Below are 23,925 nucleotides of genomic sequence, written 5' to 3' on the forward strand. Positions count from 1 at the left end.
CGCGGGAGGAAGAGGTCGAGGCAGAGGTGGCGGCCGTTCGCGCGGCGCTAGTCCCTACGGATTATTAATGCAGAGTTAAGGAGGCTACGCGACTTATCGTTAGAGCCGCGTGTCCCCCGGGTCCCTCTCTCGGCTCTCGACCGTTTCTGCCTTGCCGGAGGTTCACGATTCTCGCGTGACCCGTGAACTCTCGCACGTAACGAGATCTGTGCTCTCCCGCGTACCTCCGTATCCCGTCGAGCCCCGTTCCCTGGCCGCCACCAGCACGACGACGACGACGACGACGACGCTGCTCGCAGCCGGCAGCAGCGCCGTACCGATGCGGCCTCGGTACCCTGCGCGCGTTCGCCTCGTGTACACTAGCTTGTTCCGTAGAAGCACGCCTCGTAGAAGGCCGCCTCCGGGCCTAATAAATTATCCCTCTTATATATCTCCCCGGACTCGGGCCCGACCATTTGAACTCCCGCGCGCCTCCACGAGTACGTGCGAGAGGGACCTCCTCCGCCTACTTACTATACATCGCCGCGCCGCGCCACGCCGATTGAATTGCCGCTGCGACGATACGCCGCGCCGCGCCGCGCCGCGCGCGTTTCTCTTTACTTTACGCTCCGGACTCCATGTCATATTATACTTCGGTACACAGCCTCCGGTCGTTGACCTCTTGACCCAAAGCACACATTTTTTTTTTACAGTGACTTACTTGATTTTGTTTTTATTTCTTTAAATAATTATATCCGGGAAAATATACAGAATAGATATGTAATTTAAGAAAGAGAAAATATTTTTCCTTCTCTTTCTAATATCTTTCATATGTGTGTGGAACATTACGCGAGCTAAAGTATATGGATCTCTTTTTCCTTCCACCTTCTGTTTAGATCTTCCCTCACCGTTATCCGAACGTGCAGGTATTTTTCCGCAAATTTCGCGGATAGTTTGTCGCGGCGTTTTCTCGTGCACCGCTGAATGTGCGACGCATTTCTCAACAGTATTCCCAATATACCGTGCCGTGTCTCGGGCGCACGATGACTCTTCGAGAGGAGAATACTCGGCGAGTAGTTCCGGTTAAAACGCGTTCCCGCCCGAGGCGTGCACGCGCGCCGATCGAATAGCACATCCCGATAGATCTCGATTCCCTTTTCTCAGACGGTTTGCATTAACGTCTACCGGCGATTTTCCAGCATGGAGTTTCCATTTTTCATATCCGCGTGCACGGTTTTGCGTGCGCTCTTTCCTCTACTTAAGTATCTCTCTGACGAAAGGGAAAGAAAAGAGAAAAAAAGGAGAAAGAGCGTTACGCTTTTCGCGAACGCTTTTCTTGCGTTTTTCATCTCCCGAGTGTCTCCTCCCGCGGCCCCGTTTTCCTCGCCGTTTCCACGTATCCGCTTGCGGCTTTGCTCTTTTATACCTCCAAGAGAGAAACGCATTTTCTTTCAAGACTCGCGAGTCCTATCCTCCACCCCACTCTCTTCATCTCTTTCTTTCTCTTCCGTCTGACGAAACCAGTCTTTCTGTGTTTAGCTTTTCCATTCTTCACATTTCTTCTTTGCACCTCCTTTCTACTTCGCAATTTCGTTCTCTTTTTTTCCAACTTCGTTTTTGTTTATACATTTGTCCGCCTTGGAACTAAGCCTGTGCTGCTCCATCAGCTAGGCGCTAAGAGATGCTTCCAAATGCATCAACAACGCGAGGTGATCACTAGAAAAGTCGGCACAGGATTTTGATAAATTTCCTGAATAATAATTGCGCAAGCTGTAAGTCATTTATAGAGAAACGACATACATCTCTAATAATGGCCAAAGACTGGCCGTAAGAGCGTGTCCTAGCAAAATTCTATTTTATTCTGCAGTAGTGCGAGAGAGATAAAGATATGAGTTTTCTTGCTCTAACTCGAATTATCAAAAAATACCTATGGCTTTTCATTTCTCAAAGAATTGATTAATGTTTATCCGTGAAAAATACATCATATGAAATTATGTCAGCAAATGGCAGGCATCATCGGACGAGAATCAGAGAAACGAATAGACTTTCGCTCACATCGATTCGAAGCAAACGAAATCGAGGCTCGTTCATAACATTCAAACCGGAAGTTTGGCGCGGAACCGCCGATATTCGAGGTTCGTTAACTGTCGGATAGATAGTTCAAAAGTCGGCAATTCGATGAAAAACGAGTTTGCTCAAGAGTCCCTTGTTCCAGAAACGTTCGCAACTGCAGACGCAAAGTTTTCGACCACGACTTGCTCCTTGTCTGCGCTCTCTTTCCTCTTTCTCACTTAGCTTTTAATAATCCGGTCGCACGTACCAGCTCCTGACCCGGAAACGTCGAGTTGTTACGCCTTCTTTTCTCACACGTTAGAAATTCGACGAGTTCTCGAAGTGGCGCGAGCTCGAGAATTTTTCGCTGTGTATGTGTGCGCGCGAGCTTTTGGTTCAAGATTAATTACTCGAGAAAAATGTTCTCTGTGTTTGAGATTTTTGTTTAATAATAAAAGTCAATTTTATATTAAAGCGTTTGGAAGCAAGCAAACTAGACCACAGTTTTAATATGTGCGAAATAATTTTACGTTCTTCATTGGGATAATATAATTCTAAAAAATAAATATGTCTATTACCCTCGCAGCTGCTAGCACGTATCAAAGCATTATTTCGTGTAAACGTACCATTTTATTGAATATTTTGTTAAATACGGAACGTCGCTTATTCGCGTTTCCGCAGTCGGATAATGGCATTTGTAATAATGGCGTTTTTCCACTCCGGAAAACCCTTCAATTAAGGACTTTTTCTGTCGCACCGCCCGATTCTTGATCCGCGTTCCGTCAAATTGATTTCCATTCTCTGGATTTTATCGCCCCGAGGCGAGAATTCGTGATCGTCTCTTTCTTTCTTTTTTTTTTTAATCTGTTTTTTATCCTTTCTCTTTCTATCTAAGTATACGGAACCGCGCGCAGCTAAGTATCGAGGAATACGTGTATATAAATGAGACATGTATATCGACGCCATTGTTCTAAAGTCGTGACAGCGCCGGGTCAGGAACGCGTGTTTGTTACCCGTGGAGGTCGGAGGGATGCGGGTGGGAACCCGAGAGGGCTCCTCTCTCGCATTAGCATACCCCCGTTGCCGTTCTACCTTCACGACCCCACCTCTCCTTCTCCTTTCTCCATATCGGCAACTTAATCTCCTTCGATAACACCCGGATAACATAACGGAGAAAATATTTTGACGAGAAAAAGCACAATAACCAATAAGAAATCGTTCGCTGCTCATTATCGTATGATTCAACCTGCTCTTTAAATCCTGATATTGTACAGAAGAATTTATTTATAATATTATGCAAAAAATGATATTTAATACAAAGCATGACAAATCATTATGTGAAAAAGAAATGATTTTGTTGAAATATCTAAAAATTTAGCTAGATACAAATTTGAAAATAATCTTGTTAAACCATCAAAATAATTATGTGGAAAACTCAAACATCATAAATAAAGTTATAAAATAAAATTTTGACATTTTAACAACCAGCTTGAGTTCTCCATAATTATTTTGATGGTCCAATAAAATTATTTGCAAATCTATATATTTACCTGTATTTTTAGATAATTTAGCAAAACCGTTCTTTGCGTACAAACATAAAGTCCTTCCAAAAATAAATCGTAAAATTTCTTTTTAAATATCGGAAATTAATATAATAAAATTAAATAGCTAATGTAAAATTAATGTAAATTAATATTAATGTAAAATGAAATATATATTGTCAAAGTACATATTTAAAAGCTAAAAATTGCTGTAAATTGTAATTTCTTAAATATTTTTTGTAATGTAAACATTAACGCATACGTCAAATAATTCATCAATAAAATTATTCTAATCATAAATCATACTTTGTATAAATGTAGATATATTTTTAGAATGCTTCCATTTATTGCTATCTTTTTTTTTATTTATTTATACTTTGATCCGATCGAAGACTCATATGCACATCCATTTTTCCCTTACTTATAAAAATCGTTCGTTACAAACGATATGATTGATCGATATCGGCGCAGTTATTCGTTGTCAATATTACCATTTTAAGAATGGTATTTGTGGGCATGCGAGGTCGTCTCTGTGGTGCAACATAGAATTTAAAAGTGAGGGAAAAGCTTACGACCCCATGGGATCACTTTACTCCACCTTCCTCTATTAATAATACACGGAAAACTACTTGATCGCATACTACTACAAGCGACTTTTCCACTTTCCAGAAGTAAAAAATGTACTAACAACGGACGAATAAACTTAAATTTTTGGGCAACAATATTTGCTTCAAATCTAATCGAAAATGGAAAAATATTTTTGTACTCGAGAAATAAAAAGTAGATTAAACGCTGCTTGAACGCTGCTTAATTGCATCTTAATTATAGAAATACATTGAATCTTCACGTTTTTATATTTGCATAAATCAAACGGATTAAATAACAACTTTGAGTTGTAATATTACTTATTTCTACATTTATAGTTGACCGCAATTCTATGATTGTCAAGATTAAAATGATAAAGTTATGACTTTAATCAAGACGATTAAAGTTATTATATAATTAAAAAATTAATAGAAATTGCGCGCAATCGTAACAGAAACATATAGGAAGTTGCGATTCTCCAGACACAAACGACGCAAAATCGTAGCAGGCCATATTATCGAGGAGATGGCGCGATGTGAAAAAGGGATGAAAATAGGACGTGACGAAAGCGAATATATATGTATGCATGTATATGTATGCGTATATGTGTACGTACGTGCTGGAGGACGGATGCCGAAGGCTCGCGAGGGTTGGAAGCGCAATTTTGCAGCGTAAACCTCTGGCACCGGGCCAGGGGCGTGTATCACTCCGCATCGGAATTCGTTGTTCCACGCCTGGTTACTAGCAAGAGTGTTTTCCGCACTCAGGCCCTCTTCCACGTTTTATCTCGTCCTTCTCTCTGTTCGCGACTATTTACCTGCATAACACTCGCGAAGGACACGCGGAAAACGTTTCACGCGCTTCTGTGCATTCAAGGTCGTGTCCTATAAACCTCGCGCGATCAGAAGAAATCCTGGAGGATTCCTGGAATAAACTATTGTATAACGTACTTTCCATAAATGAATCTAGCTAAAACGCATAAGTTTCAGTTGTCATCAACATAAAATTATATTACACGATGAGAGATGGCATATTTTATATTTTTAAATTTATATCGCTCTTGGAAAATAAAGAGAAGATAATATCACGATTATATTGCACAATTTTTTGTCGGTATTAATCAGCGTACGTAACATTAAGATATCAATTTTAATTTCTAAATCAATTTATGCGCGAAAAACTTGTGCAACGTTTATTATGAATTTATTATGTGCGGCCTCGTAGCTTTCGAATCGTCCGATCATTTTCTGAGAAAGATCCGCTTCAATAATCGTCGACCATTATCGATGATCGGCGTGAACTGCAAAAGCTAGACCGTGCGCATTTTCAGCGTATGTACGAGTGGCATTGGTAGGTTGTGGAGTGTCCCATGAACTGACCGCCATTCGCGTCATCATTGAGTGGTCTTCGCGTTCGTTTTGGAACGAGGTTTACCGCACCCCTTGTGGCAGATGAATGACGCCAACATCGAAACGTGCCTCAATATCATTTGGTTTGCTTTAACGAACGACGGCAAAACAAACATGTACTGATTTAACTTAATCTCATTAAAAGACTTTTAGTGAGAAACATTCAAAACGTACCCGTAAAAGACACATGCTAAATTAATATCTTGAGAATGTAATTATTACGAGGATGGGATCTTTCTTAAATAAACGAGAACTGTAGAAAATACATAATTTCTAGGAAATAAAGAGAATTATTAAATATTCAGATATATAACCATATATTATCTTAAACACTCGAAACTAAGCCATGATAAGATATTATGGTACTTTATTTTAAAAATTCATACAACGAGATTCAATAATATAAAGTGTAATTGGGTTCAACTACTCAGTTGTCATAATTAAGAGAATTTTCTCATTTTCCATAAAATTATATAATTTCTCTCATAATAATGACGTGAGAAATTCAAGTAATTTCAAAATTCACGACGATGACGACACTCCATCGTTGCCACAATATCGAACAAGTTACAAAGTGAAATTCACCGCGCAAAGTTTACTAATATTTTTCAATAGCCTCTCTTTCGGCAATACGTGCATTGCGCTGCGGCAGTCTCCATTTTCTCCTGTGGTTGTCGCCCGTTTTATCGCGCCCACGTGGCAGTCCTGTAATGTAATAACGGGGTCGACGTAACCTACCCCAATGGTACGCTTCGTAGCCGAGGGAGAAAGAAGGATAAATGGTTACGAAACGCAGAGGACCGGGACTGGCGCGGAGAACCGTAACGCGATTTTCCCGATTATCTTTTCGACGAGGACTCGTGGAGAACTTGAGCTGGATTATTATGCTTAGGTCACGTTTTACCTGTCGCTTAACTCTTTCGTTGCGGCAGGCTTGCGAAGTGCTTGCAACGAACCAAGTCGGCAATCCATTAATATGTCAATAACACAACTGAGAAAATGCAGCGAAGCCAAATTTCCCTATAATATAATTAAGGGATAATGAAATAAGTCACGCCAAAATTCGCGGCTGTTATAAACGTATCATAAATATTGTAAAATTTTACATTTATGAGCAGAAAAGTGAAAACATTTTATAAACAACGTTAACGTCTGCGAATTAAAACGTATGACTACTGTACGGGTGAAAATTGTATATGTTCTTCAGTAGAATTGATTGATCCTTTTTTGGATGTCATCAGGACGTTCTTCACACCTAAAGAGTTAAATGGGACTTGCAGATACCGAGAGCACTGTCCCTTGGAGCGAATCGTCCGCGAAATGCGCGATCGGCTGTGATCGTTCTGAACTACTTCGAACCCTTCTTACGCCTTCGAGCCCTTCCTACTCGCGTCATATGCTCGTCTCGAACTTCCCTTTCTCGCCAACGATTTACACCAACCGCATGATATAATAATGGAGACCGACGTGACCTACCTCAACGGAACACGCGGTGCCGAGTGCCATGGAAGTAGGAGGAAGAGGAGGAGAAGGGAGTCAGCCAAAGGGAAACCCCATCCACCCCGACGCGAGAGTCGAGGGTCGTAAAACCCCCTACACTCCAACTCAGACTCGTCCTACCGCCCTACCAGACAGAGACCCTAACCTACCTCACGTCTAGCTGACGTTGGGCGGGCTAAAGGGGCGACGAAACATCGTTCCTCGTGCCACAGAGACACACTTTTGTCACGGCCCAACCCCACGATTCCCCAAGCCCTCTTCACTTTCCTCCTCCTTCTCCTCTTCCCCTCTTCCGCCTACCTTTCTTTCGCACCCCATCAACCGGCATGCTACGTTACTGTTCATTGTTGAGAAAGTTGACTCTTATCCACGATAGCCGCGACTTTTACCGCGCTTAAACTCAACGAAGTTTGACTATATTAAATGAGGTATGAATGTTTACTTCTAATTATTTCGACAACGAGCAAAAACTTGTTGCCAGAAAATTTCAATAGACATTAAATGAAAAGGTTTTTGACAAATTTCTTTCCTCTAATATAAAAAAGATAAAAAATAAATACTAATATAAACATATTTAAAAAATCTCGATATTTCAACTGTTCTATGTATAAAAAGCTTTTTTAAAATCAGTAAAAATAAAAAAAAGATGAATCACGAGACAATGAAATCTATGGAGTGCATGATCTAACAAATGAAAAATCCGCATGCGATTTTTTTTTTTTTTAGGAAACCTCTTAACCGCAAACAACGTTATTTGCTGATAAATACTAAGCGATTGGACGGATGCTATATGTGATCCAGTAGATGCCCTTCCAGTAGAAAACCTTCCGCCGTAATTCCGCCGAGGCAAATTAATCGGGTAGAGATTGAACCGGCCAGTAGATATTTGATGCCGAGCGGAATTCGTTAAGTTTAATTAGATGCGGCAACTCTACGGCACGCCACAATGCAGTCGATTATCGGACTTATTAAAAGATCAGGATATCATGGAATTCATGGAGCATTAATATTTTTTACTTTCGTGAATCCAGCCGCGATCGGAATAATATAAACAAGAGGAAGCTTAATGATCCGCGAAAAAAAGTTTGGCCGAGAAAGAAAGGAAAGTGGAAAAAAACGTATACGAGAGAGAGAGAGAGAGAGAGAGAGAGAGAGAGAGAGAGAGAGAGAGAGAGAGAGGCCACTCTTCGCGCACGAACTAATTTATCGAGATTCGCCCTCCTTCGGCGCTCCGAGGCAAAGTTTCCGCTCGACAAGCAGGGAAGGCAAGCAGGAAGGAGGTCACGACAGCGCTTTAACCCTTCCGAAGCCATCCGAGACGATAGCGGGCGTCTTGACCCGTCCTATCTCCACTTTGCCGTGCCCTATCCTCCAGCGTAGCGTGACGTAATTCCACTCCGTGAGCCCAAGTTCGACCTACCTACCTAGACGAGAAAGCAATATGTATGTGTGTATTTGTGTATGTGACTGTGTGTGTGTGTGTGTATGTGTATGTGTGGGGGGAGGGGGTGTGTGTGAGTGTGAGTGTGTGTATGCGTTCACACAGAGACGCACATGCACGCGCATGTATCCAACGCGGTATATCTGAGATTCGTGCGCGCAGAGAAGGCTCTCTCGGTTGAGGAGAGCAGAGAAGGGATGAACACGACGACAACGACGACGCGACGTCGTCGTCATCTCGCTTGGCTATGTATGTATTGGTCGCGTAGCTGCAACCATCAATACACTTTGCCGAAGATAGACGCGTTCCGTCGTGTGGTAGTCCCTCTCCAACTACTCCTCCGCAGAATCCTGCGGCCTCGGCGACTCTCATATCCTTCGGGCCTCTGGGCATTCACCGACGTCGTCATCGTCGTCGTCGTCGTCGTCGTCGTCGTCGTCGTCGTCGTCGTCGTCGTCGTCGTCGTCGTCGTCGTCGTCGTCGTCGTCGTCGTCGTCGTCGTCGTCGTCGTCGTTGTCGTCGTCGTGGGGTTCTCTCTAGCTGCTCGCTCATCCAGCAACGTCACTAACGTCACTAACGACGACGGACATATTGGTATCGCGTCTCCTTAAAGAGAACCCCCTTAGACGACGTCGTATAAATTCAAAGAGACGATTAAATAAATGGAAACGTAGAAATGATACTTAAGATAAAACTAATATTACAAAATAGTCAAAAATTTGGATAAGATAAATATTGATATTTAGATCACAGAATGTATTATATAGTGAAACTTTATTACATTATTATATAGTTTGAGTCAGTTAAGAAAGATTACGTAGAAAAAGTTTTTCAATTTCATTAAAACATTGAAATAGTTATAATAGTTATGCGATAAAATTTTTAATAAATATCTCTTGAACTGTTATATTTTATATAATTTTTACTTCTTTTCGCTTGCATTTTTTTCTACTTGTCTCTATCTTTATTACATAGAAAAGAAATCAAGCAGGGATAATCTCTGCTTAAGTATCGGAAATAATTAACGTTTCGAAAGAAAGCATAATCATAAATATGCTTCGCGCTTCATTACAGTATCTTCTACCTAAAGTAAAATAGAGCAATTCGCCTTGGCGTATCGTCTTAATGAAGTTTTAATTACTTAGATGCTTAAAAATAAAAACTTGCGGCGCCGATGATCCAGCGATAAATTGACGCATCGACAAATCTACCGGAGATGCTAGCGCATTAATGGCGCTCGCATCTCCATTTTTATTTCTCCGTAAAATTAGTATCGGACAAGAATTCCGCGGTGGACGAAACTATCGGAAAAGCGGGGTATACCGATAGTTGTTCGTCACTCGTCAATTTAATATCTCGCATACGTTACGGATATTCGATTCGAACTTTCGCGCACTCCATATACTACACCCTCACTCTTGTGCGCCCCCTCCGGTGCACACAACATCAGCGGCAGTTACCGTCGCACCTCTCCTCCACCTCAAGAAAGTTTCCTCGCTGTTCTGCATAAACATTACGAGCAAAAGTGAAAGTACCCAGCGTCACCGTGGCAAAGTTTCTCCGCGAGGTGGGACAGCACTTGCACCCTCGATATCGTTAGAAATATCCCATTCGCGCAGCGGAGCGCCATTGTCCCATTTACCATCCAACCATTAAGTCAACCCATTACCATATACAACGTTGTATAACCCGTCGCCGTGAACTTCCATTACCATACGCTCTTTCCAATTGATCGCCAATTGCTATTAATTAATCGGAAGTCAAGTAGCGCGTTATAATCGGAGTTGCAACACGCTCCAGAAAAAAATTATACACTTTTTTATTTTTTATTACGATAATTACGATACTTATTTTTCAAAATGTGTAATAAACACATATTCCCGTCGAATATATATATAATTTTTTTATAATTTGGAATTGTAAAAATACAAATTGTATTATATATGAAAATATTTAGTATTTAATACTTTCCTCATAGTAAAATCTAAATATGCACGATGTTAAATGGAACGTAGTGGATTGCAACAAAGAAAAATTTTCAAAGCGCGACCGGCAAGAGTTGCATCCGTTTTCAAGTCCGCTTGGAAATTACCCGTTGGCCTTAGTGCTCCTCAGGGAAGATCCAGCACGTTTTTCACGGGGCTCATCTTCCTAATCTTCCTCGAGAGCCGTCGATACGCCGGGACCGTCCAGCGGAAGTTGCAATCCAGCATTGGCGAACTAAGCACGGGATGTTCGGGTTACGCGATGGGAAGGGAAGGAAGGAAGGAGGAACGGGAACGTTTGCAACGGAGCCGACTGCAGTTTTTCCACGGTGAGAAATAGGGTCTTGGGGTGTGTAAACCCGGTTACTTATGGAGGCCATTCCGGTCTGCGGGCTCGCCGGCCTCCGGCTGAGGGGTTTTAAGGACTTAGCTCGACATTAGCGTCCCTGGGGGAGGTGGGCGGCGGGCGGCAGGCGACGGTGGATATGGACGTCGACGATGTGGATGTGGAAGCGCCAGTTGTCGGAGAAGGAAGGAAGGAAGCCGAAGTTAGACCGACGGAAAAGAGCGAGAGAGAGAGAGAGAGAGAGAGAGAGAGAGAGAGCCAGAGAGCTGAAGAGTGCAGAGAATGAGAGAGATAGAGAGTGAGAGGGACTCGTTCTCTCTGAGGGAGTAAGCTCTGGATAGGGTTGCGAGGGCCGAGAGTAAGGGTGAATGGTTGGCAGTCGGAGGATCCCCGGGGGGACGGGGTAGTAGAGAATCGCGGAAGCGCAGGGGTGAGGTGGCAGCAGCGGTGGCACGAGGAGGGGGATGGATGTGCGGCGATTTGGTTTCCAATCATGGGACGACGGGACGCGCCTCTATCGAGCGAGCAGAGGCCCGGCCATCCTACCCCATCCTCTACTTCGCTTGGAACCATGTCGGTGCTGGTGTGGTGCTGGTGCAAACCAACCCAACCCAACCCACCGGACTCACTCTCCTTCGCCTGCACCTCCGCGTCTCAACCGACCGTTTCTCCTCCTCCTCCTGCTCCTTCGCTTTCCACTTCCTCCTTCGTCTCCTTCTCTTCCTCCATCGCCTACTACTCGTCCTCGTCCTCATCCTCTTCCTTCTCCACCTCCTTTTACTACTGCTACTGCTACTACTACCGCTGCTGCTGCTGCTGCTGCTGCTGCTGCTGCTGCTGCTGCTGCTACTGCCGTTACTCCTTTGCCACCCTTGGCCTGCCACCCACTGCTACCTACCGCCGTCCTTTACTTCCATCTAATGCTTCACGTTCTCTTGCCTTCGTCCTTCGGCCTCCCAAACTACTACACCTCCTCCTCCTCCTCCCCCCCCCCTCCTCTCGCACACTCAGCATCCTCTGAAGTAACGCATACACACGCGTACATCTCGTCTTTTCGTCCTCCTCATCGATGTCGTCCGCACTTCCCACAGCAGTCCCCAACCCAAGCCAATCGCGCGAAATCTTAATGCTTTCTTCAGCTGTCGAATGTGAAAGCAGAATATATATTCAATGCTTCGAACGTACGATCGCAAAACATTCCAATACCGGTGAAATTTTCGTTTCTGGCTTACAAATTCTATACAGACCCATTTTTTATTTTGGTGCAATTTTATAAAGTTTTATAGCGAATATTAATATTCTGTGCAGAAATTGAAACAACAGCTTCATAAATATAAAAAATTAAATATACAATGTTTTCGATTTTTATATATAAGGTATTTTTCAATGTTCTAAGAATAAATTTGTTCAATTTTTATTTTGTAACTTTTATTATTTTTCCGTCCGCAAAGAAAATCATTGATGCCGCTTAATAAACAACGATAATATATCGAGGCAATGTCTATCAAACTTCAATTTTAATTACCTACTATGCCGAAATCGATCGATTTTGGCAAAAGTAAAACTGAAACTAGCCAATGTTTGAATAAATTTCTGGCTAAAAATACATATAATTTCAAATGAATATTTCTCTGTGGTATCGTTTATTTGTACGGCGTTTTGGAAGTATACATCATCAAAATAACGCGTAAATCCATAACGGCGAAATGAATGCGATGCTTCCAGCGACAGTTGTGATTAGTACGACAGCAGCAGGAATTTTTCCCGTATGTCGACATACGTGCTATCCCTTGTGGATCAACAATTACCTATCCTCCGGTGGTACCTTCCAAACTGGTTAGAAGCAAGTTATTGCGAGGCAAATAGTTCCCTATAAGCATATCGTTCCTAATATCGTAACTGTATTGCTGCGGGTGACAACGCGATTAGAACGGGAATATTAAGGAGTTAAAACGCTCGCTCGTGACTTAAAGTGCTCAGCTATCTATATACTTGACACTGACACAATTAAATGCTTACTCAACTATAAAATCATTCTAATTAGAATATAACATTTAATAGCTTAACATTTAATATCACCAAAAATAATGATAATTAAATATAAGCTTTTGTTAATTTCGTTCACTTTCTATCGTATCTGTCTCTACTGATAAATTTCAATAGTAATTAAAAAAGTGAAAGAGAACTATTGTTAATTAAATAATTAGTGTATACTATACCGATATGTGTATTTACATAATCTATTTTTCTTATATAAGGGATATTAGAAGAGCATTGCTCTTATTCAAACCAATAACTTTTCCCGCAAATGGTTAAATGCGTTTCCGCTGCGGTTTATAATCTTTTTTGTTTACGGGAGGATGCTTCACAAAGCGTCCCCCACGTCTCAGTGGAGCGCTCTCAAGCAACCGAGACCACCTCGCCCTTTACTTCCGCCAGGAATGTTTAATTAACACACTTCGACCCGCTTCTTCTTGGCTTTCATTACTGAAATTTTTCTGCCGGAAACACCGCGGTCCTTCCCACGAGGGACCATCCAACTTCCTTAATCGCGTGCCCAGTGGCGCGCTCTTTAAGCATTATCAGTATGCACAGAGTGCAAAGTTTCGCGGAAACCGCGGTTGGGAAATATAAGAACAAAAAAGAAAAAACGCAAAGATGAGTCCGCCATATTTCCCGCGGAAATATTTTCAGCCGCCGATAATAATGTTGAGCTGCCATAACTTGGCACTCGCGCTTCCACGTGGATTCCGCGCGTGTTAAGAACTTACGAGATCGATCTGCGTACGCCACGAAGAATAGTAGCTCGTATAATCGAACATGTCCACTTTTATAATAAGCGAGCGGAATTCACACAGAATATACACGCGGTGATTAGCAGCGATAAAATATTGCGAAGGATCGACGCGGCCTCAGTAATTGATCTAGCTCTTCAGCGGTTCTCAGCGAGTAACTTGGTTGGAAGTTTTATCTTTGCCAACTACGTGCGGAAGGAGATTAATCGCCGCGCAAACTCACGAGAACTGCATCTGCTATGTTAATCACGGAACTTGCTCGGCGCGAAGAAGAACCACAACCTCGCATCGTGGACATTACGATCGCAAGAGGGAAACTCTCTCGATCTTCTATCATCCAACTGGCACAAATCAATTACGCATCAAAAGTTCTATGTAATTTCTCTCCCGACATAGTTATATATAATAGATAACGTGAGAAACTTATGTTTGTCAAAAATAGACTATTTTACTATTTTCACTGATATAAATCGAGATATAAATCGGATATCGATCGTAAATAATGTATGATATATATACATTACACAAAGAGCAATTTTGTTGAAGAATCTAAAAATTTGGCTATAAGACAAAACTGAAAATAATTTTGTAGGACCATCAAAATAATTTTATCTTGATATTCTATAAGCAATCAACTTTGTCGTCTTATCTAATTGTTTCGATAGTACAGCAAAATTATTTTTCAGATCTGAATCTAGCTAAATTTTTACATTCTTCAGCAAAATTGTTCTTTCAGTATACATAAAAAAAATTTTTTATTTCCTTTTCTTTTTCATTTGCGACTTCTTATAAAAATATCATATTAACTATTTTACGTGACTTGAATCTATATTATTTTTGGCATTTCGTTTACGCGTGTTTAGAACGTCACAAGAGAAAGTTCAAGAGAAAGATCTACTGAAGCGAGCGCAAAATGCCGATATCGGACGCGTCCAGCTTAAAGCGGGGGAAACGCGGAACTCGTAGAAGACATCTTATCGCAAGGGGCGACCTTTCCATTCGATAATTTCCTCCCACGGGAAATACGCGGGGGCGGCTGCTACTGCTGCTGCTGCTGCTGCTGCTGCTGCTGCTGCTGCTGCTATACTGGAATGCTCAACTTCGACGTCCCTCGTGACGTCATGCTGGGCTTATCCACTATTATCACCCGTAACCGGTATGCACGTTCGACGGCAGGAAACATTTGAGAGCAAGAGGCGAGGCGAGGCGAGGCGAGGCGAGGCGAGGTGAGGCGAGGCGAGGCGAGGCGAGGTGAGGGGAAGAGAAGAAGACTCGGAAGTTGGCAGGGGGTTGCAAGAGTCGGCTTGTCGTTCTTGGACAAGACGCTCTCCCGGAGTGCGTAGGGGTTGAGCACCCATTTGATGCCCTACATAGCGGAGTCTCGGAGGCCGGAGGAGTTGGTCGGGGGCGGTCTGGGCAGGGACGAGGAAAGTGGCGTGAGGATGGTTGGGCGACGTAGGAGGTGAATTCCGTGGAAGGAGGTAGACGAGGATCGAGGACGGAGATGGCGTAAGAGGGAACGGGAGAGAGAGGCGGTGTAGGACGTTGGAGCTCTTTGGGGCTCTGAAAATGCAGCGTAATTTGTCTTTGTCTGGCGGGGGCGAGCGCGTAGTAACGGCGAGAAGGGCGGCTTGAGGCGGCATGGGGAAGAGGGGCTAGGAAGGGTAGATGAGGGCGAGGGAGAAGGTGGTGGGCCGCGGTTCTCGGTGGCGAGAAGAGTGCAAAGGGGGGTTCTGGTAGCGGCCCGTGGAGAGTGATGAGGAGAGGGCTGCGCGCGCGGGGGTGAAAGAGAAAGAGGAAGAGGAAGAGGAAGAGCGGCTGCGACGCGCGAGGTGCGCGGAGGAAGCGTGGGCGAGGATCGAAAGAGAAAGAGGGAGACAGAGACAGATTCCGTGCTTGACCCGCCTGGGATCGATGCGTTCGTCTGCCAGAACGCCGAGACGCCCGCGTCCTTCCTTCCTTCCTTCTCTCTTCTCGGCTCTTCTCTTCCGTCGCCGTCCTATCTTACTCGTTCGGTGGTCTCTCCGTCTTCGTTTCTCTCTGTTTCTCTTCCTATCCTTCTCTCTCTCTCTCTCTCTCTCTCTCTCTCTCTCTCTCTCTTCCTTTCTCTTTCTCCGTGTCCCTCTTTTCCTGTCCCTCTCTCAGTCGCTCCTTCTCGCGAGTTTCGTCCTTCGTGCTTTCATGTCGTGCTGCTGACGCTGACGCTGGTGCTTCTGGTATAGCTGCTACCGCTACCACCCACACCCTCCACCTTTCCCCGTTCCACCCATCACTCCCCTTCGCCCTTCAGTCCCTCCGCCCTCTCTACCCTTTTCGAAAAGCAGCGTCGTTGGCCGTCGGCGCAACGCACACGCCGTTAACCGCACTGCACAACGCGTGCAATCCGCCTCACCCACCCATCCCAGCCACCCACCGACCAACCGACTACCATCCGCCCTCCATCCGCCGCCCGCTCTTCGCCGCCTCGTCCTCCACCCCACGGTCCTCTCTTGCCACGCTGCCTCTTCGACCCTCTTCCACTGGTTACGACATACCGCACACACGCAGGTACACACACATATATACGTCTGCCTTTCCCTGCACGCACGTATACCCAGCGTACGAAGTAACACGCACGTATCTGCTCTTTCCAGCGGTCGCCTCGTCGCCTCTCCTCTCTCGTTTCCTCTTTCGTTTCTGTTCTCTTTTCCTATCTTGCTTCCCCCTACGTCTCTTGGCCTCTCTTGGTCCCTTCAATATTCCTCGTCTCTCTATCTTTCTCTCTCACTCTTTCCCTCGCCCTCTCTTGGCCGTTTTGCTTCTCTCTCTCTCTCTCTCTCTCTCTCTCTCTCTCTCTCTCTCGCTCTCTGCCATGCTTCGTTCCCTTGCTCACGCAAACCCAGGACCTACGGACCTAGGAACCGCACCCCGAATATCGAGCCGCTCTCTCCGACGTCGCCAAATGCTTTTCGGGAATGCGGCCCAGTCCGATATCCCTCTCACTGCCTGCCTGCCTGCCTGTCTGCCTGCGGGCTTGCATTTTCGAGAGACCACGCACACGCCCGACGAACCAAGTGGGAAATCGTAAATTCGCTTCTCGTCGAGAAGCACGATTTCGAAATCGGGATTAGAGTCGCGGTTATTCTTATTTTTGCAAACGATTAAAAAAATAAGTCACTTGTATGTATGTATGTATATATATATATATACACACACACACACTCTCTCTTCCTAAGTTTTTTTATTTAAACGAGCTTATAAAAATAATATTTATTATATTTATTATTATAAATCTTTCTAACCTACACTGCCAACAGATACTGCTCTTTATTTCATTAAAATAGTGAATATAATCCTTTACTTTAATCAGTTCGTTGATTTCCTTTATTATTATCACTTTTCTTAACAGTATTTTTATAAATAATTAAATAAACCGTAAACCAGAAATCACAAGTAATACAAGTTTTATATTTTTAAAAGGATGCCTATATTATTACTTTGGCTAAATAAAATGATCAATGTGCGAGATCTATTGACGACAAATTTTCGTGTGATACAACGCAAAAATTTCATGAGAGCGAGCAACAAATTATCACATTTCGAAGGGAAATGTCGCGACGTACTCGCGGCGAAATGTCGCGACATGCTCGCGGCAAAACGTCAAGTTTCGATCGACTGCACTGAATTTCGAATGCGTTGAAAGATTTAAGCGGAGTTGTCCACGAGTTGGATGCAAAAGACAACGAAGGTAGGAGGTGGAGAGTCAAAAATGGCAAGTATTTACCACCCGGTGTCGTCAGCTACGTGGCCGTGCAAATTACATAATCAAATGGCTAGTCGAACGCTTCACGTCCTGGAACATCCCGCGGGTGCACATTGCGATTTCCATCCACCCGCCAAACCATTCCCATCCCCTTGCAATCGCGTTACATATTCCAACCCGTCCGATCCTCCGGCGCTTTCGCGAATCCTGTCATCGATCCGCGGCGTTTTATTCCCACCGATAATTGTATTTCCGTTCATTGCTATCAACGTGAACCGCGGGACGCTCGTATACGTGGATATATTTACAATCCGTAGGTATGGGGAGAGTAGAACTGTAATGTATAATGGAACGTGGGAGGGGATAACGAGAAACGCGTCTCGGGGCTATTGTTTTTATTATCACGGGTGACCGACCCCTATTAGAAAATGCCTTACATTCACATAGTTTAATATGTAAACAAGTAGCAAGAGTTGAAATCAGATAAAAATCAATCGAAAAATTTATGACTAAAAAATATTTCATTGACTATTTTAAATTATATTTAATCTTTTAAAACTGATTCAATTCTTACTTTTTATCATCAATCATTATAAATCCGTAATTTTTAATAAATTAATTAATTGGTTTGAATATTAATTATCTTGATTTATTTAATCATTTTGAGATAAATATATAATCTAATAATACTCCATTCTATTCTATCTGCTCTTCTCTCTTCTTCTCTCTCTCTCTCTCTCTCTCTCTCTTTCTCTCTCTCTCTCTCTCTCTCTCTCTCTTTCTCTCTCACTCTTTCCCATTCTTCCTTTCTCCCTCGCATATATACACATTTTAAAATTATACAAGAGACTAATACACTATTTTTAATTAAAACTTGTTTTAACTAAAAAAAGAAATTTAACTAACATTAATGCTTCATTTCAATTAAATCTAAATCATCTATTTTTAATGTTTACAAATCGTATCACGATTACGTATGAATAAATGAGAATTGAAGAAGTATCGATAAGAATAAGAGAATTAGAAATTGTCATATTCACTATCTTTTACATGGCAAAGTGCAGCTTGGGTAAAGCAATCCGACTGTTTCGATTCACTTAACGGGTAATATTAAGCCGCGTAACGTATTATGTCGGGATGTAAATACACAGTAAAGTATCTTTACGACCGCCGTCTACGAGTCTGCTCTTATCCGGGCGATAAAATTTACAGCGCCTGGAAGCGGCTCGCGCCGTATAGACGAGAGTCCATAGCATACCATGTAGCATGTGTGTACGTGTGTATAAAATATCCATGCATATTTCACTCGGCACTTGCGACTTCACTGTCCCGTCTCGTCCACTGTCTGCGCCCCTCTAACTCTACCCATGATTTTACATGCGTCGGATGCGACCTGCCTTAACGCTTCTCGATTTACCAACTCACTCGTTTTATATACGAACTTTCACAGGCGTCTCGTTGGATAATTTTCAAACCTTCGAACGCTCCGAGATCATAACTTCACCAAAAATTCAATGTCATATGTAGTAAAGACTGCGCTACAGTCTAATAATTTTTAATATCGTGTTTCAGAATTTTAGGAAAAGTAAATTTTGTAATATCTCACAAACTTTCATTCGTTTTTTTTTTATTATGAAAAATATATTATCACTATAATGTTAAACTAATATTTTTTATATTATATTGAGTTGACTTTATATATATAATTTCATTCTATTATAAATCTCTGTATTCTTTGTAAAGAAGTATAATTTGTTTTGTTAAATATGTAAGAGAAGACCAGTAAAATGTTAAGTAGGATTCTAAGTAGAACTATAACACACAATTGCAGATACGTAGAAAAAACTCTGATAATATTTTTATATAAAGAAATGAAATTTTTTCTTCAAAACGTTTCATGCTATCATGTGAGTCATTGGTCAAGCTGAACTTTTCGTTCAAACCGATTTTTGTAAAATAAGCAAAAAAAGTTAAAAAATAATTTCTAATATCATGCGTGAATATACAGAGTAAAAAATTTCAAACGTAATATCTAAATATGTCGAAAAATATGGAAGATACGGTAAAAACGTTCCAGAAAAGTTGTGTGGCTTGAGAGGACGCAAATAATGGCTTATTAAAAAAATTATACATTTTGTAATATGCAACTACATATTTGTTTTAAGTAACTATTGTGTTTTCTTTACATAAATTAATTCATCTCATCATTCTGTGCATAAAAGTATTAAGGTACGATTATGAAAAAATTAGTAGTTTCCGAGATATTTCATATTTCTTATCAAAAAATATCATGCCGAAATAAAGTATAAAATATCTCGTAAATTATTGATTTTTCAATAGTTTTATTATACATAATAATTAGAGGAATCATATAATTCCATTTTAAAAATGACGATAATCTCCACATGATGTTAATTTTTTTAACTACTATAAAATATATTTTTTACTTAATAAAATATAATAAACACAAACAAAAATATTATTAATCACCGGTGATAGACAATTCATCTAAAACGAACGCGACGAATCGTATTAGTATACAAATGTATTATCAAGTTATTCACACAATTGTATCATTCTCTTGTTTTTTACATTTTATATTTTACAAAGGATTCGCTACACGCTCAACTTTTATCCGCAAAACAAAATTGACACGATTATGTGCTTAAGATCGTCCGACTAATTTTTAATCATCGTTAAACTATAGTAAACTATAATAAACTATAATAAAAAAATATTTTACAACATATTATTTTTATTTCGCAAATAAATTACAAAATCTATAAAAAAAATTCATGTAATTCTCGGATTTTGTGCGTGTATTACATATATCATAACATAATTCCATTAAATCCGTTCAAAAATAAACAAAAAAGGCTCTCGAAAAAGGCAAAAATTTTTTCTTAACATTGTTTTTAATTTAGTAATAAAAAAATGAATCTATTTTTACTTTTATTTTCTCAATTTTAAGATTAACTTTTTTAGGTTCTTGAAAAATGATTAAAAATTTTTAAACTTTAAAACCCATTTTTCAAACAATAAAAAAAATTTTTTTTTTATTTAATTCTCTTGCTTTGAAATTAATTTTTTGATAAACAAAAGAAATTTAAATAATATATTTGAAAATATTCTTTTTTGAGAATTTGAACACCAAATACTTTAAGTTTAATTTATTCGATATAAAGACGTAATTGTCTTAAATTCTTTTAAAAAGAGAATAAAATTATTTTTCCCTAAATCCTTCAATTCTATAAACAAGTACGCACTAAATTAGAAGTACGCGATCATTTTCGCGCGATGGCAACGAGGACGACCGCGGGAAGCGAGACGAGAGGATGAATGAGGATATGGGAGGAGGGCCATCGAGGCATCGCATTATTAGATACCCGATCTCTGGTCGAGCGTGCTCCCAAGCAAAACGCGCCGCCAGCAGAACAGCGCCGGTTAAGTTCCGAGAAGAGGCGCGAGTTCCGGCTACGCAAGTATGTATAAGATATACGCCAGGTACCTGCGAACGGCCCGGCTCAGGTTGGTCCCGCTGACGACTAAAACGTAAAGCTCCGCTGTTCCAGGAGGCCACGGTATAATACACGGCCGGATGGAATGCACCCGGCCAGCTAGATAAAGCAAACGATGGTAGTTTACATATCATGTGTCACTACGATACAAATAATAAAGCAACGAGCCAGCTGTTATACTCGCGAATTACAGATCCACAACGCGACCGCGCTCATTGCGTAAATTTGTTATATAATTTTTATAATTTTTATAATAAATTGTTGGTAAAACAATTTAGCTACTCTCTAAATTCTTTGGAATAGAATCTCATTCCAAAAAGTAAAAATTTAGCCAGTCTTGAAAAAGAATGAGCTTTCACTCTACAGATAAAATATTTTAAAGAGTAGGGGAGACCGGAGCTAATAGACTTATTTTTTAGTTTCGAATTTTTACAGATAAAATTAAGAGACTTATCGAAAAAATGAATTCTATACTAGTTACTATATACATTTGACTACCTAATAATATTTTAATAATAAGGGGAAACTATAATAACTAATATGAAAAAAAAATGCATTTTTCTAATTCCATCTGATTCAACTAGAATTTAAAATAAAGATTAATGTATTTTAAGCTACATCTTTGGCTACATATTAATAAAACTTTTATAAAAATATATTTTAAACACAAACATTCGCTTCGCAGGGCAAACAATACTTCTTTTTGCAAAATTTGTACATTTCGTACAAAAACACGTTGATAAGACTAATTTTCGAGATTGGACATGAGGGAACTTATAATATTTATCACTGAAGAAAATCTTTTTAAAGGAATAAAAGTTTGAGTAAGTATTATAAGAGTCGTCACTAAATAAGTCATACAGTTCTATGCTGTGATTAGTCTACTATCTCCATCCGTTCATTTTTTAAAAACATTAACAATATTAATAATATACGATAACAGAGACACACAAACAAAAAAAATCTGTTGGACTTTATTAAGTAAGAACTATACTTATTATACTATCTAGGTAGAAATCAAATATCTCAGACAATCATATAGTAAAACAAAAACTTTAAGAGTAAAAATATTTACTTAGGTGTACGATTTTTTAAAATTGTGGCACTTCTATCATAAATGTATTCACAACAAGATGTTACAGCAGTCACTGCTGCGTGCTCAGATATATTTACGCATGTCTCGCGTGTTTTATTTCTAATATAGCCTCGAATATTCTACTTACCCCTACATTCAACTAACTCCGATCTCCCCTACCTTAGCAATGTTAATTACCTTTTTTCCAAATGACAATAATATATTCAAAGATTTGCTAAAAGCGAATATTCATAGTCCGTTCTTGTTCTAAGACCGTCATAAGTAACGTCTTAAGATGGCTAATCGTCTAATATGGCTAATCTCTAATTAGTTTATGACATCTTAAGATTAGGTCTTACTTGAGACGGTCTTAAATTATAAGAATAGTTGAAATAGCAGTCTAAGAGACTTTCGTCTTTATTAAACGAACATCTTATCTGTTACGGATGTCTTAACATGCGAGATATTATACAGCGATTTGATCTGATTAATAAGCACGATGTAGTGCCCAAGTTGCTAACGTTGCGTACGTAGTCACCGTATCGCCGCTAAACGATGCGAGCGACTACGTATGCAAGGGGATGCACCAGAGGCGGGAGAAATTCCCGCGACGTAAATGGAGACGAAGAATCCGATCGAAGGAGTGCGTCTCCTTGGCGCCGTTGCGTCTCTGCGTAGTCGAGACGATAGTCTGGGAACATGTCGTCGCGGAGCGTCCGTTTACTTAGCGCTTGGCCCCAGGATGGGCGGGCGGGCGAGCTGCAGGGCGAATAGATAGAACAGACGGATAGATGGAGAACGAGCGCAGTCTTACGAAAATGCACTTGTTTTCAGCGACTCCCGGATCCCGGGTAATCGATAGCGCTGTTGTTACAAGCTGCGACGCCGTACGCGTCCACCGTTTTTCCCGCAGCACATCTTCCGGCGCGATACGTCGTGCCTTTAAATCCGGTCCGAATGATCGATAACTTTTTGCGAAACGACAATGATACCTTACCTCTGTAAATCTGAGAACACGTATCACACGTAGCTCCCAGACAAAAAGATGTTTTCTGAAAATCGCAATGGTAAAATACTCGGGAGAATATTCAATACGCTGCACAGAGACGTTACTCCGACATACATCGAAGAGAAATTTATCTGAACGCACTCAAAAGATAGTAACTCGGTATCATATAAGAAATAAATGTAGATGTAGTACGTCTTTGCTTGATGTATTTGAATCTATATCAGCTGAGTGATTGAGTGGTCCGACTGCTATATAACATAAGGGGTAAAATTGCCGTCATTGGATTGGCGCGGGCTTGATCGGGCTTCTTAAATATCTTAGAAACTAGTGACGATCTATTTATATGAAAAGGTGCACATCTTCCCGCAACTTTCAACGCCACATTAGTTTTTCCGCGAACGCAATTGCTGAGTGTCGAATATCATAAATTAGTCTTGCGAAAATTTTATTTTATGTTGCAAAATTATCAATGTAGGTAAGTACCAGATTTGTTAAATTACTATATTTCTTTAGATTAAAAAAATGGGGGGCCAATCTCAACCTTATTCTCTCATTTTTTTAAATATTAACATTCTTGAAATGATGAGAGTCAAAGAAGAACAAAAAGGCTGTTATTAGATAAAAGCTTGTATATATTTATTATCCCTGTATCAACAGTTAAACTTTAACTACAATTATAGTGTAGACTTTTTTATTTAGTTTTACGAAATGTTTTGAAAACAAGGCGATCTAAAGATGTTTTAACGTAACGTATCTTCTCCAGATCAGGCACCATCGAGAGTTGGCGACGTCGACGCTGGCTATGCCGAGACGCAGAGTTTTCACGATTGAGATAATATCAAGCATTCGAGTCATGGATTTCCCGAGAGAAAGAGCCGCGTTGCGCACTGCTAAAAGGTACGCGCAATGCGATCGGTCCATGGATTCGACATCTCCTCCCCGGGGAGA

This window comes from Acromyrmex echinatior, chromosome 9, assembly GCF_024713525.1.
Source record: "Acromyrmex echinatior isolate Ae372 chromosome 9, ASM2471352v2, whole genome shotgun sequence".
NCBI classification, from domain to species: Eukaryota; Metazoa; Arthropoda; class Insecta; order Hymenoptera; family Formicidae; genus Acromyrmex; species Acromyrmex echinatior.